Source organism: Pyxicephalus adspersus, chromosome 7 (assembly GCF_032062135.1).
Source record: "Pyxicephalus adspersus chromosome 7, UCB_Pads_2.0, whole genome shotgun sequence".
Classification (NCBI taxonomy): Eukaryota; Metazoa; Chordata; class Amphibia; order Anura; family Pyxicephalidae; genus Pyxicephalus; species Pyxicephalus adspersus.
In genome coordinates this window covers 39,076,899-39,085,869 of record NC_092864.1, presented here as the reverse complement: position 1 = coordinate 39,085,869, position 8,971 = coordinate 39,076,899, and the positions used below count along the sequence as shown (strand labels likewise).

The 8,971-nt window shown below is 38.8% G+C and overlaps 1 protein-coding gene across 1 annotated transcript in view; it reads right to left on the bottom strand.

Moving 5' to 3' along the window:
* Nucleotides 1-1,991, bottom strand: part of LOC140335502 (protein mono-ADP-ribosyltransferase PARP15-like) — a 14,562-nt gene extending 12,571 nt beyond the window's left edge. The window contains exon 1 of the mRNA XM_072418146.1: nt 1,897-1,991. The gene's annotated coding sequence lies outside the window, so the exon portion shown is untranslated. The remainder of the gene's footprint in view (nt 1-1,896) is intronic.
* Between the last annotated feature and the right edge of the window lie 6,980 nt (nt 1,992-8,971).

The window sequence follows — 8,971 nt, the reverse complement described above, 5'->3', positions numbered from 1 at the left end:
TCTCCCATTCCTAATCTCCTCCTACCCCACGTTGCATACTAGCCCAGCCCCCTCTAGCAACACTACCTTTTTCTTAACCCCTTAAAAGCTCTGGGCTATGCCTAGCACCCGGTCATGTAGGCCCTGCGCCTAATTCTTACGGCTACGTGCCTCTCTATAATTCATTTGGTTGAGCACAACATTGTCAGTGGATCTGCCTATATGTACAAGACCTAAGAGAGAATTTCCCTTACATAGTAGAGATTTCCTGTTTTGTCTCCAGCACAGGATATACAAGGATATCTCCCTTGGGGTTACCATATATTCCTTCCCTACTTTATGCAACATTTTCACTGTTTCTTCTGATTTGCATGTCTTTTTTTTCTGATCAAAGATTCAAAACGAATAAAGGTAAAATGTCAGCATAACAGACAGGCAACAAGCATTTGTAGTAGACATTCAGCATTTCATATTTACTTGAAAGCTACACTTACAAAAAGGAGCTTCTAGGAGATCAGGTGGCTCAGTGAACACTGGGGTGGTTTTGATTAGCAGTCATAAACTGACCTGGTTCATTACCTATGGAAAAACTCTGATTAAAGTGGCCACAATGACCTTTGGTTAGAAAGTGATAACCACTCCTGTCAGATGTTCTAAACTTTTCTGTATCCGGAAAAAAAAAGTTTTTACTGGAGCCAGGTTTAAACACAGAACTGAGACAAAATAGATGTATTTTTTGCAATTCTAAGGAGGAGAGCAATTGATAAAGCAAACAATAACTATTGTTCTACATGGCACAGATTATGCATCTTCCAGTGACTGCAAAACAAGAAACGAACCTGCTGACTAAGTCTGCATTCTTAAACTGGACCCTCCCCATCCGCAAACTGAACGAAATGCCCATTGCTTTCTTGAATTTTAACCATGATAAACACATTTATTCTGCTTGTTTCTTCTCACTTGCTACTAACCTGTCCCATATTTTCACCATTTGCAGGTTATCCCTGTTCTTGCAGGTTATCCCTGATGATGTCGCCCCTCACCTTGTCCCCTGGGATGTAATTTCGGGTATCCCAGGAGGCTATAGGTAGGTTGACACATTATTCACATTTAGGCAAGAATTAAAGCATACCTAAACTCAGAATTTTCAATTTACATAAAAGGGTAGACAACCCTTTTATGTTAAGTAAAAATTCTGTGTGTTTGGTTACTTAGAAAAAAGGGTGCAGCACCACCCTCTAATTCTTGATCGCCTACGCAAATGGGAGCACAAAGCCTCCTGGGATACCTACGTCATGCATCCCGGGAGACTCTTGGGTGCTCCTTCTGCACAAGCTCTTTCATCAAAAGGGGGAAAGAAGCAGATCTCACGCATACGCAGTGAGATCGGCAAGCTTTTTTCCCAATTATGTCACCCGATCTTGCGCCTGGGTCGGGTGATGTAGTAAGAAGAACCCAAAAGAGGAGAAGATGGTGGCGCCTGGAGCACCAGCCCGAAGACAGATACTGGAACAATGCAGGACCCAAAGGAAGATACCTCCGGACTGATCGACTGCACTGCGGTATTGAAGGTAAGTGTATTGTTTTTTTAGCTCCTCTTTTGGCCAGAGAACAGATCTTCTCCAAATATTAAAAATAAGGTAAATCAAAAATCAGTAAAAACAAGTGTAAAAGGGAGGTGGATTAAATTGAGGCATATTATATTTTTTTGCTGGCAGTTTCACCTACAATGATAAATTTGCAGCATCACGATTTTCTATCTGGCTATTTCCTGTACGATACAGCTTATATAAAACAATCACCCTACAAATACCCATACAGAAAAAGAACACATTTAAACAATCACAACATCATTTTATATACATATGCTATATACACAAACAACTCACATAAATGCACAGATAATAAACATCCTACCTATGGATAATGTGCTGATCTGCGATGCTTGTTGCTTATTTTTGTGCACTCCCTTCTCTGGATAGGAAAACACAAAAGTGAAAGAAAAGAAAAGCAGATTAGTTTCATATTCCTGTTAAGCTCCTCCCTCAAAATGACTGTAATGATTCTGTAAAACACCAGGTACTTCAGAGAACAGGTTTGAACAATATTTTAATCCTGGGCCCGACTGCATATTTGTCAACACCTTAATGGCTAAATACCTAAACCATATGGTAACAGAGGTAAACGGAGCATACGAGACATGAAAAAAAATTAAATGCAAGATATATGCAACAATAGTACGTTTTTATAGTTAGTTTGAGAACTGTGAACATTTGCTGCGTTATGGTGCAATGTATTTTGGATGGCACCCTAATGCATCTCCAAAATGCATCTGCATTATAGTGAACTACAGTGCAACACAATGCAAGAAATGTGGCAAGACTAATGCCTAATAAACAAAAATAAAATGTTTTGATGTTTTATAAAATGCAATATGTGCAGCACAAATCTCCCTGCTTTTTGGGGGGGACCAAAATTTAAAAGTTAAAATTTAGGGTCCTCTTTTGACCACCCATTCTGTTTTGTAGATATCCATTAAGGGAGCTTGTAATTTGCTAATCAGTTATGTTTTTGGGGGATCTACACTGTTTTCTTCTAACCTTTTGCATCAATATGCATACAGCTCATATATATTCAGAAGGAGCTGGAAAATGCAACACAACCTAATGCACAACAATGCTTGCACTGGGGCGCACTTCATTTGGAATTACCACTGAGGAGCATCAGTTCAGGGTAGTTCTGGCCGCTGTAACCTTGGCCCACTCCAACAGTTTACAATGGGGCTATGTTTGCTTGAACTAGGCTAAACCTGGAAGGATTTGTACAGATTCATGTTCAAACATTACTACTTTTGCCATGGTACACTTACCTTCCTGTTGTAGGGGACAACTTACAATAGGAGTTCTTCAGTGAGCTGAGAAAATGCTCACCTGCTTCAAGGATGTCACTCCTTTGCTAGAGAGATGAGCAAGGAGTCACTCCTTTACTAATAGAATCACTGTTAAATGTCACTTGTTACAAAAGGAAGGGAGTGCCTTGCTTGTATGAACAGTGTAGGGGTGACACTGAGGAATCTGAGCATATATCTGCTCTGTAAAGTGATCCTATGGCTGGGGAGTTGCAGGTGAAATGACTTTTGGAGCAGGCATATTACACTCACATAATACAGAGGGGCCAAACTGAGTGAAATACATTTTATTAGAAGATTATAGAAAACAGGTAATTTGCATTATAGTAATTGGAACTTTTTAACATACAGGTTGACATTCAAAAATCCAGCAACCTCCGGACCTAAGGAGTCCTGGATTTTTGAAAATTCAGGATTTTTTACAGTTATATATGGTGTATATATTTACCAAAAATTACTACCTGTACAGTCCTTTAAATGGATGCTGAATCCATAATGTGGCTAAATAGCAGCAAATAAATGAGAAGGAATGAGCAGCAAAGCACGTTCAAGCAAGACCCCACATGCGCTCCGAAATCCATGCTGGAAAACTGAAGGATTATCGATGGCCAGATTTTTGAATGGTGAAATCTATTTATGACTGATCAGAAAATAACATAACATTTATTTGAAATTATATCTTGGCAATTTTTTCCTTTTAAGATTTAAAATCATTTTTTATTGTAGAATTAAAGGTGAACAAATAATAAAAATGGATTTAGGCTGGCCTAATGCTGTCCCCAAAAAATTTAATTCAAATTAGGATTTACAACACAGAATTGGAATTTGTAACTGTTCTGACTGACCTCAGACTCAGAGTTTTATTGTTTCAACCACCTCTAGTGAGGGGATCTAATCATCACCTTGAGGGATCTGATTGTATTGTGTATGGTGTAATTCTCCATACACCTGCAATTTATGTTCCTGGAAGTGATCGATAGTTTCTAGTGACAGTAGAAAGAACCAGTGATATACACACAGGGCTGGTATTTCACACTGAGGTCTATAGAGGGAGGAGGGGGCACCCTGGTGTCTTCATTATTATTGTCCAGTATTTATAAAGTACCAACATATCATGCAGCACTTTACAAAGTCCATAGTCATGTCACTATCTGTCCCTCAAAAAAACCCCACAATCTAATGTCCCTACCATAGTCATTTATCATTACCACAGTCTAAGGCCAATATGGGGGAAGCCAAATAACTTATCTGCATGTTTTTGGTATGCAGGACGAAACTGGAGTACCTGAAGGAAACCCATGCAAACACAGAAAAAGGCCGGAATGCTAACCACTGAGTCACCATGCTGCTTAATGATGTTGGGGCCCACTGTACACAAGCTAGATTTTTGGTCTACAGTTATCTAAACTGTTTTCATGTTTTGTGTGTAGAAATAAAAACTCCAATTCAAGCCTATCAAGTCTGATAAGCAGTCTAAAAGAACAAAGTCTATTTTTTATGGCAATATGTGATAACAAGGAGGGTATGAGGATAACAAGAAAATACCTAGATTCCAGTACACCAAAGTGTGTTGACTCTTGGAAACCTCTTTATTAATCATCATGTGACGTATTATCAATTGAAATTGTACACTTCACATATGTAACACCTATTATATATGCTGTTTAAAAGACAACCTTTTAGGAAATAAGATAATACAGCTAAGTAAAATACATGGGTGCCTGTTTTTTTAATCATTTAATATTACTATAAATTTGGACCTGAATGCTGAAGTTCTTAAGGACATATATAAAACTCCATGACACTAGTACAGTACATTGCATTGGTATATGTGATCACCTGTAAAATGAACTGGTTTGTGATCTTGTGGTATCAGGCACTTTATATAACTGGAAGAGATTTCTAAAATATTTAGTACCATGTCCCAGTCTTAAACCAATGACAGTCTCAAAGTAAATATTATTAAGACTTTAAAGGTACCCGAGTCCCTTTTATTGAGAAATATAAAACCATAATTTAATAAATTCTTTAAAAACAAGAAGCATACATCCTAATCCTTATTGTTTTCATAAATTCCATATTGTGTGCATGTTTTGATCTTGTGGTAGTGAACAATATTCATTCCCGTTCTTTGGTACAGCTGCTTCCATTGAAGGTTTTTCCTTAATCTATTACATTGATAACAACTCATAAGCTTGGATTTCCCCTTACTTTCTGTATCTTTCTTATACTAAACAGAATAATTAAAGGGAGATGCAGACATTGGGCCTAATTTAATAAAGCTCCCACAAGGCTGCAGAAGATACACATTCATCAGTGAAGCTGGGTGATCCAGCAAACTTGGAATGGATCTGGTCCAGGACTCAAAACATTAGCTAGCAAATAGCAAATCATTTGAAGAAATCCATTTTTAGGTTTGCTGGATCACTCAGCTCCACTGGTGAAAGTGTATCCTCTCCAGCCTTGGAGAGCTTTAATAAATCAGGCCCATTCTTTCAAAATTACTGTTTTTGAAACACATGGACCTGGAAGCTTCCTACCAGGTAATGTTTAGGTTGTCTGATTTCCTGGGTTATAAATTGAGCCCATAGTATTGGAACTTTCTCTTCTTTATCTAAAACTTAAAAAATATTTTCCCTTATTTCTCATCTCTCTTCGCATAAAGCCGAATTTACTCCCACATTTGGTAGATTTGTTCAATGACTTTCTACAAGGTAAACCTATTCCGCCTTCGATGTCATGCTCCCACATTACTGTAATACCCAAACCGGGTAAGGAACATTGAATTTGGATCTTAAAATCCATTCTCAGATTTTGGCGAATAGGCTTTCTAAATTCTTACTGTTCCTTGTACACAGGGACCAAACAGGCTTTATCCCATACCGTCATGTGATCAATGTTATGGACATCCTCAAAAAACGCAAAACTCCTTTATTAATTCTTAGTTTAGACACTGAGAAGGCGTTTGATCGTCTTAGTTGGCCATTCATGTTCTCCATGCTTACTAAAATGGGATTCTCAGGACCCTTTGTTGGAGCAATTCGTTTCCTCTACAGTTGCCCTTCAGCCTCTGTCAAGTTTCCTCATGCCTCCTATACACTATTTCCCATTAAAAATGGGACGCGACAGGGATGCCCCCTGTCCCCCTTGCTTTTTGCTCTCAGTATTGAGCCACTAGCAGAGAGAGAATAAAATCTAATCCCAGTATTCAGGGTGTCCCAGTGAAAGGATTCTCTTACAAAATCTTCCTTTACGTGGATGATGTCCTTCTCACACTAACACAGCCCCTTTTCACCCTCCCGTGACTTGTGGACTGAACTTAACACTTTTAGCGCTGTTTCTGGATATAGGATAAATTCCTCAATGACAGAGACCCTGACTTTATATATACCACCTTTTCAACTTTCAGCGTTGCAAGACAGGTAATCATTTATGTGGCGGGAGCACTCTTTAGGTTATCTGGGTACTCAGATTACGACTACCTATAACCAGTTATATGCTCGTAATTTCCCGCTGCTGTTCCAGGAGATATATAACTATCTTAACAAACGAATGTGGCACTCATTGTCGCTTCTGGGGCGTATTGCATCTGTGAATATGATGCTTCATTGCCTTGGTGGCCCCTTATCATCCCCCTTCCCTCTTACCTAATTGTTATGTTCACAGTTTGCTACTGTTATTCCTTTATGTTACCTATGTGGTTCTATCTGATGTATGGATAACCATCCTGTATATTGTATTTATATTTATGTTATTTTTATGTTTTCTTATTGTAAATGAAAAATGGTAATAAAAACTCAGTTTAAAAAAAAAATGTTTTTCCTCCACATAACATAACAACCTGTCTCCCAATTCTGTGGACTGTATAGTTTTCCAACCTACCTTAATAATCTGTGCAAACACGATTCTCCCCATTTTACAGTACAGCCATTATTAGGTCATATCTTGTTCAGAGGGAGAGCTATACAAGGAGACAAAAACATTCTGTACCTAAAGTCAGTTTACCAGTCATGTTCCTGGTTTATTACCTTAGCTATTGGAAGCTTCTCTCCTTCTCTCCTACATCACTCCTGCATCTCCCAGATCTTCTCATGGTGAGGATATGATTAAGCACACTTCTACTTGATGCAGGACTTTTAAGAATGTAAAACCAAGTCAATTTAACTATTTTAGGTACTTATTTTTTAAGTGGAGTCTGTTCCTAGACATATTAATTGTATAATAAATTCATTAAAACAGAGAGGTAAGTGTATGACTTTAGTTTTACTTTAATAGTACACGAGTCGCCTGAAATCTGTCCAACTTGTTCAACATCCAATAAGATGTTATGGAGCTTGTATATACAGACTGCCAGCAGAGCAACTTCTGCATGTGCAAAGTGAAAGTACACAGCAACTTTCATTTTACTGGAAATGTTGATGTTTCTAAAAATGCTAACTCAGGAAGTACATTGTCCAATTCAACAATAAACAATACCATATACTGATTAGGTATTTAATGCTGTTTTCAGTGCTGTGGGAAAAAAAGTTCAATCTTTGAAAGTTTATTTATTTTGCTGCTAACATCCGCATTTAGAAAATCACTTAGTTTTCCCGCCCTGATTATCAAGAAGTTACAGGCATTGACTGGAACAGATGTCCCCATCAGGACGTTTCCCCTGTTCTCCTGTTCTAGTGACAGATGTAAAACATTTGCTTATAAGGGAATAAAATGATGCCCAAGGGGCCCATGATATGCAACTCATTTGTCTTGCATATATTGTCATTTGCAACCTGGCACCTGTGCAACATTCTTACCACCAGAGATTCTGAAGTCCTAGCTAGTGCTTAGTCCCTGCTCCCCCATGCTAACAGCACCAGCCCATGGACTAGCTTTGCCAATACCCTCCTGGTGACACTCCCCATACTGGGGTCAAATTGGCTATATGACAATTTACACATACATATGACATACCTGCAGCTTGCAGCCTTATGTTCTTTCAACCAGAATGCAGTGTTTGGGCATCAAGAGCCAATCTCCATGCCAAGACAATTTAATGTTGGGAAAAAGAGAAGGTCATAACCTTACTTAGGCTTTGACACTGGCTGATATGAAGGTTAAAAAAGGATTAGATCATTAGACCCAGGACTCCGGAAAAACAATAAGGCAGGGTGGGAACACTTTGAATGTAAGTTGGGTAGGTAGGGGATGGCATGTCAAGTGAAGCCATCACTTTGCCCATTCTTTTAAGGATAGCTTTATATTTGTAAGTGTATCTCTAGGTAATACTTGTTTTCAGTTTTTGACAGGATGTGGAAGGTTCAACATGAGGAAAAATTTCCCCTTTGGAACAGACAGAAAAAAAAATACTGAGCAGGGAATATAAATATATATATATGTTTATATATATACTAAGAGGTCACTTTAGCATAAGCTAAGCACACCTTGGGGTGCCTTGAGCGCTATTGATAAATCAGGGATTTTATTTACCATTCCCGACCTGGCCTGAGATTTTAAGGAATGCTATGACAATATCTGACTTTTTTAGCCATGTTGTTCATAATGATCATTTGTAGCCCATAAAATTCCAGGCATGTCCAAAGTCCAGCCTCGGGGGCCAGTTACGGCCTGTGTTCAGATTTCCACTGGCCAGCCTCTGTCATCACAGGGAATCGCCTACTCACGGACCCCGCCCACTCTGATTCCAAGAACGAAGCCTGCACTGACACTGGACTCATGCACAGGAAATCCCTAACGTCACTCTGGTGGGCGTGTACTGTGGGGGATCTGCGCAGACCACACCCACACTAACCCTGTTTAGTGGTCGGCCCACACATTTTCACCTCACCAAATCTGGCCCTCTTTGCCAAAAGTTTGGACACCTCTGGTTTACTCAGTGTCATGTTTGTTTTGTATTGTACTTTTTTTGTTGTTTTTAAATGGCAGGAAAATGTACCTACGAGAAAGGCCAACTGCAAAGTGCAACCTATCATCTTTAGAATTAGGAACAGGTCGTACTGAAATGTATTTCGATACCATTTAAAAATAAAAAAACATTTTGTTTTTCCTCCCACCCTCCTCTATCTGTAACCAGAAATGTCAGTA